We start from the raw sequence: 5,963 nt of genomic DNA, 5'->3' as shown, positions 1-5,963 counted from the left end.
ACGACCTTGATACTGTTCTTCAAGAGAGTAAAAATTCAGCTCCGGGAATGGACGGAATCTCTTATGCTGCGATTCGTAATCTGCCACTCTCAGCCAAAAGAATATTGCTGAATATCTTCAACAATATCTTTGCTTCAGGAGATATCCCAGCCGGATGGAAGATGTTCCAAATCGTAGCAATATTGAAACCTGGGCAAAAAAGGAACGTTGCCAAATCATACCGACCAATCGCCCTGTCGTCATGCTTCAGAAAAATCTTCGAATTGATGGTGAAGGAAAGGATGGAGTGGCATATGGAATCTAGCATGTTCTTCGCAGACGAAATTTTCGCATTTCGCAAAGGAAAGGGGACCCAAGATGCCCTGTTCAAGGTTATTGATACTGCTCGTAAGGCCATAAAAAATCGCAAACATGCCTTGTTCTGCATGTTGGACATCCGCAGTGCTTATGATTGTGTCAACATAAATCGACTAGTGGAGGAGTTGCTTAGATGGCAGATTCCGATTGAATTAGTTCGGATCGCGTATTTTCTGTTTAGAGAACGTACTTTGTGCATAGAACTTAACCATTCTATCACAGTGACGAGAACTACCTGGATGGGATTACCGCAGGGGTCACCCCTGAGCCCTTTATGCTTCAATATATTTATCAATCATATAGTTAAAAGTACTTCGCAAAATCCTGGTGTCATTATGGTGGATTTTGCTGACGATATGTCACTTATGACGGTTGGAGATGATGTAGAGGAAAGTGAAGTTGTTCTTCAAAATGTTCTGGATTGTGTTGTGTCAGAGCTGGCCAACATTGGGCTAGAAGTTTCCCCGGCAAAATGCAGTACTCTCCTATTCGCCAGTCGAAAACCTACACGCATTCCTAAACTTATCGTCAACAACGCAGAGATCCCTCACGAATGCAACGCTAAATTCCTGGGTCTATATTTGTCATCAACTCTCTCCTGGAATCGTCATGTTCGCTATTTGAAGCAGAGAGTCGCTCCATACATCAACTTTTTACGTAGCATTGCGGGCCAAAAATGGGGTTCTCATCCATCTGTGTTGTTGAAAATATACAAATCCTGCATCCGTCCAATCACCGAGTATGGTGCGATGTTTTTCGCTGAGTGCCCTGAATGGATCTCAGTACAGATAGATCGCATACAGTGGCAATGTATACGGGTATGCCTTGGATCCACCAAAACGACTCACACACTATCATTAGAAGTATTGAGTGGACTCATGCCGTTGAAAATAAGAAGAGAGATTGCTGCAGACAACTTCGTTAATAAGAGATTTTCTCTTCGTACCTGGCATGATACATTTGCAGCTCCTGTATTGCGAGAAATTGTTCCTTCAAACACCATTCACCACAGTATTGTGAAGATGAGAAATGTACTTCCCGAAAATGCCCCTCTACTTGATATGTTACCGTGTTATCTATACGAAAGAGAACTTAAGCAATTCCACCCAAAGGTTGACCTGCTTCTCCACAAAGTCAATGTTGGAAATGTGTTAAATTGGAACGATAAGGTTGAACAACATATCAGGTCGAAGTACGAAGGTTTCATCAGGTTGGCAACTGACGGCTCTAAGCATCACGATAGTGTTGGAGCTGCCGTAGTTTCTGATATTCTACCAGCAGCTATTAGGAAGAAACTTCCATCCAATGCATCCTCGTACACAGCTGAAATGTGCGCTCTTCAATGCGCAATTCAAGCAATTGCTGAACAAAATAGGAACAAATACATTATTCTTTCGGATAGCATGAGTATTCTTTCCCAAGTTATAAGTAATCGAGTGTCTAGCACCTCTCCAAGAGCTTGGTTTGAAATAAGGAAAATGCTAAAACAACTAGAAAACCTGGGTTATGTGATTATATTGTTGTGGATCCCGGCACATAAAGGAGTGACACTGAACGAGGAAGCAGATTCGGCAGCTAAATTGGCTGCTACTCGAGGAGTTCGATGGTCGGGAGAACTCAACGGTATGGACATACATTTCCCTTCCAAGGTAATTGCCAAAACCAAATGGCAGAGCCTTTGGGATTCAAGTTTAAAAGGACGAGTATGTCATGAAATCCTAAGCGAAGTCGGTTTGATCCCCTGGTTTCACGACCAAGGATTAACAAGACGTGAAGTAGTAATCCTGTGTAAACTCATCTCCAACCATTCCCGGCTACCTGCACACCTTCATCGAAACGAAATCATCCCATCTGGTGAATGTCCCTGCGGAACAGACGACGCTTCACCGGACCATATCTTCTTTGAATGTCCTAGATATGAGGACAGCCACTCGAGACGTCAGCTCTGGATAGAACTTCAACGAAGAAACATTGCTCCAGATACAGTGACTATATTGAAATCTAGAACCCTACCTTTATACAAACTTTTTAGTGATTTTATTGTTTCTAATGATATTCTTATATAAGTAACTATTAGTTCAAATTAACGTACACCGCTTGGCAAGAAAGGTGAAAACAGAGCCAGATTAGGATTAATAAACATAAAAAAAAAAAAAAAAAAAACTCTCTCAAATAGTTTACTTAAGGGGGGGGTAGGGTCTAACGGGTATAAAAAACACCATTTTCACGATTTTTTTCTAGAGCTATCGTTCAAACAAATGTATTCAAATTTTTTGCATTATACAAAGCATTGTTAAAAGAACATTTAGTAATTTTTTCGTAGAAAAATATTGAAAAATGAGCCGGTGACGGAGCATTTTCGAGGATGCTTTTTAGAAAACAGGATTTGCGGTGGACACTGTATCTCAGCACAGAATCATCTGAAATCAAAAAATCAGAGCAAAATATTTTTAATAGATGTTTTTCTGGACCCCAACGTTTTTATTTAACTTAAAAATATTTTTTTAAAATTTTTGTGGCTGTTTGAAGTAAAAACTACGATTTTTCACTTAAAAATCCGCCATTTTTCACCTCTAAAATCTCCCCAAAGTATAAAAATCAAAAAAAAAAACGTTGGGGTCTGGTATTTTATATGTAGAAAATATGTTCCAAATTTGAAAAGAATCGGATAAGTAGTTTTCAAATGACGATGTCCACGGACTTTAAAAATGTGCTTTCGAGAAAAACGAGTTAGAAGTTTTTGCTCTTGCTTTCTTGCAGTATTAGATAGGAGGAGATTAAGGCTTATAACTTCTACAGTTTTGCTTCAATTGACTTGAAAATTTGACACAACATTCTTGAAATGTTTTACAATAAGAAAATAAAAAAATAAAAAAATCGATTTTTTGAAAGTGTTAGACCCTACCCCCCCCTTAAAGAAGGAAGCAAACTAATTGGTCGATAACTTGAAGGCTCTGAAGCACTTTTTCCAGGTTTCAAAATTGGAGTTACTTTGGCATTTTTCCATTTATTGGGAAAATAAGCCAAGTGAAAACATTTATTGAAGATTTTAACTAAAAAATTTAAAGTGCTTTCAGGCAACTTTTTAATAAGAATATAGAAAATCCCATCTTCCCCCGGGGCTTTCATATTTTTAAATTTTTTGAAAATCAATTTAAGTTCATCAATATTTGTATCACAAGAACTTTCAAACACAATTTGCTTCGAAAGAATATCATTAAATTCTAGGGAAATTTGAGCATCAATTGGACTTACAACGTTTAAATTAAAATCATGAGCAGACTCAAATTGTTGGGCTAATTTTTGAGCTTTTTCTGAATTAGTTAAAAGAAGTTTATCCCCATCTTTCAAAGTAGGAATTGGCTTCTGGGGCTTTTTTAGAATTTTAGTTAATTTCCAAAATGGCTTTGAGTAGGGTTTTATGTCCTCTACTGCTTTAGCAAAATTTTCATTACGAATGAAATTTAAACGACGTTTGATCTCTTTTTGAAGGTCGCAATAAATTAATTTCAAATAAGGATCCCTAGTTCGTTGAAATTGGCGTCGACGAATGTTTTTCAGTCGTATCAAAAACTGAAGATCATCATCAATTAAAGGTTGATTAAATTTATGTTTAACTTTAGGTATTGAAGCGGCTCTAGCATTGACTATTGAAGTTGTCAAATTTTCTACAGCCAAATCAATATCTTGATTTGAACACTTAATTTACTGTAACAATAAAACTTAAATGTAATGATTAACCCTCACCCGCATTAGATTTCATTACCCTAATCAGCACTAGGAGTGTCAATTTGACACTCCAAGCTAAAATCGTCATAACTCTTTTTATATCTAACTTATATCACTAGAAACCTTGTAATGTCAGTAAAATATGTTTAGAACATTATGCATAGCTAAAGCTTATAGTTTTCTCGTTATTCAGCATGAAAAAAAAATCCGAAAAAACATGCCTCAGGAAAAGTGCTGTAGTTCATATATTACACGTCCAAAAAATATTTGCCTAATGCCTGAAGCTAATGTCTACATCATGAACCCAAGAAATGTTTTTTAATTTTTTTTAATGAAAGGATCACAAAAAGTTCAAAAAAGTGGTCTAAAAACCTACTTTTCATTAGATTGCTAGTAAAAACTGTTTGAGCGGTCGTAGAGCTTTTGAAAAAATATCATTACAAATTTTATTCTAATTCTGACATTTTGTTGTCTTTAGATTAGATCGTGACTAGCAAACGAGAACTACTGTCAATAGAAAATTTCCAACCAAGGAATGCACGACACGCATCATTATTTTGGCTCTCGGCTTGGCTCTCTGTCCAAATCACCACCCACCGTACCTACTCGGAGAGCAAACAAACACGTTTTGCTGGACGTGCTGCTTGTGGTTCTAGAAATTCAGGAATGATTTTACGTTTATAATTTTCATATTTTTGTGAAATCTCACAGCGTGAATTCTTGCACCTCACTAGAATGTAGATCAAATGTGCTTTCCAATGAATATACTTTTTATTGGTCCAAACAAAGTGAAAGCACTGAAAATCCGGGTACAACCTGACGGTGGACCACGAAAACAAATGAAATTTCAATTTCTAAAAAAATCGCGCAAAGTTGTCAACTTTGAAAAATTCCCGTTAATTCAATTTTTGTTGCATTAAAAATCTAGAGACAACATAATGTCAGACTTACAATAAAATTTGTAATGATATTTTTTCAACAGCTCTACCACCGCTCAAACAGTTTTTACTAGCAATCTAATAAAAAGTAGGTTTTTCAGACCACTTTTTTGAACTTTTTGTAACCATTTCATTAAAAAAAAATTAAAAAAATATTTCTTGGCTTCATGATGTAGACATTAACTTCAGCTTTCATATGCATACAGCAAATATTTTTTGGACGTGTAATATATGAACTATAGCACTTTTCCTGAGGCATGTTTTTTCGGATTTTTTTTTCTTTCATGCTGAATAACAGGAAAACTATAAGCTTTAGCTATGCATAATGTTCTAAACATATTTTACTGACATTACAAGGTTTCTATTGATATAAGTTTTGTATGAAGTTCAAAATAATTCAAACGAATTAAATAGATTTTACTTTTGGAGTGTCAAAATGACACTCTAAGTCGGAAAAGGGAGTTTTTTTGTCCAGGCTTCCAGGGTTCGTCCATAAATAAAGTAAAGAGGCAATATTATAGAACTTTTAAATTCATTTAGGGTCCCCGAAGAAATTTTTCTTTTTTGAAGCTTCTGAAAAAAGTTACAAGCATTCAAACTTGCAATAGTGTCAAAATGACACTCTAATGCGGATGAGGGTTAAAAGTTTAAAAGACTAATGAAGACATATTAAAAGAAAAAGTTCACTTGGAGTTTTGGCTAAAACATCATTCAAAGCGGAAAAGTTTTTACCGACTTTTTTTTATCCCTACCTGTGTACGACCAAGTTTGAAAGAAATAGTTTAAAATGTTAAAAGATTTTCCCCGGCACCACCCCAACATCGGGGGGGAACACACATACCAATTCGCCAGGGAGTGCACGTTGCCCATGTTGTTGGCCCACACCGGTTTACTACTCATTCATTATTGGACTGGACTGGAAAGGTGTGCCGAAAGCGG

The sequence above is a fragment of the Uranotaenia lowii genome, chromosome 1 (genome assembly GCF_029784155.1).
Source record: "Uranotaenia lowii strain MFRU-FL chromosome 1, ASM2978415v1, whole genome shotgun sequence".
NCBI lineage: Eukaryota > Metazoa > Arthropoda > Insecta > Diptera > Culicidae > Uranotaenia > Uranotaenia lowii.
Note: the sequence above shows the minus strand (reverse complement) of the source record.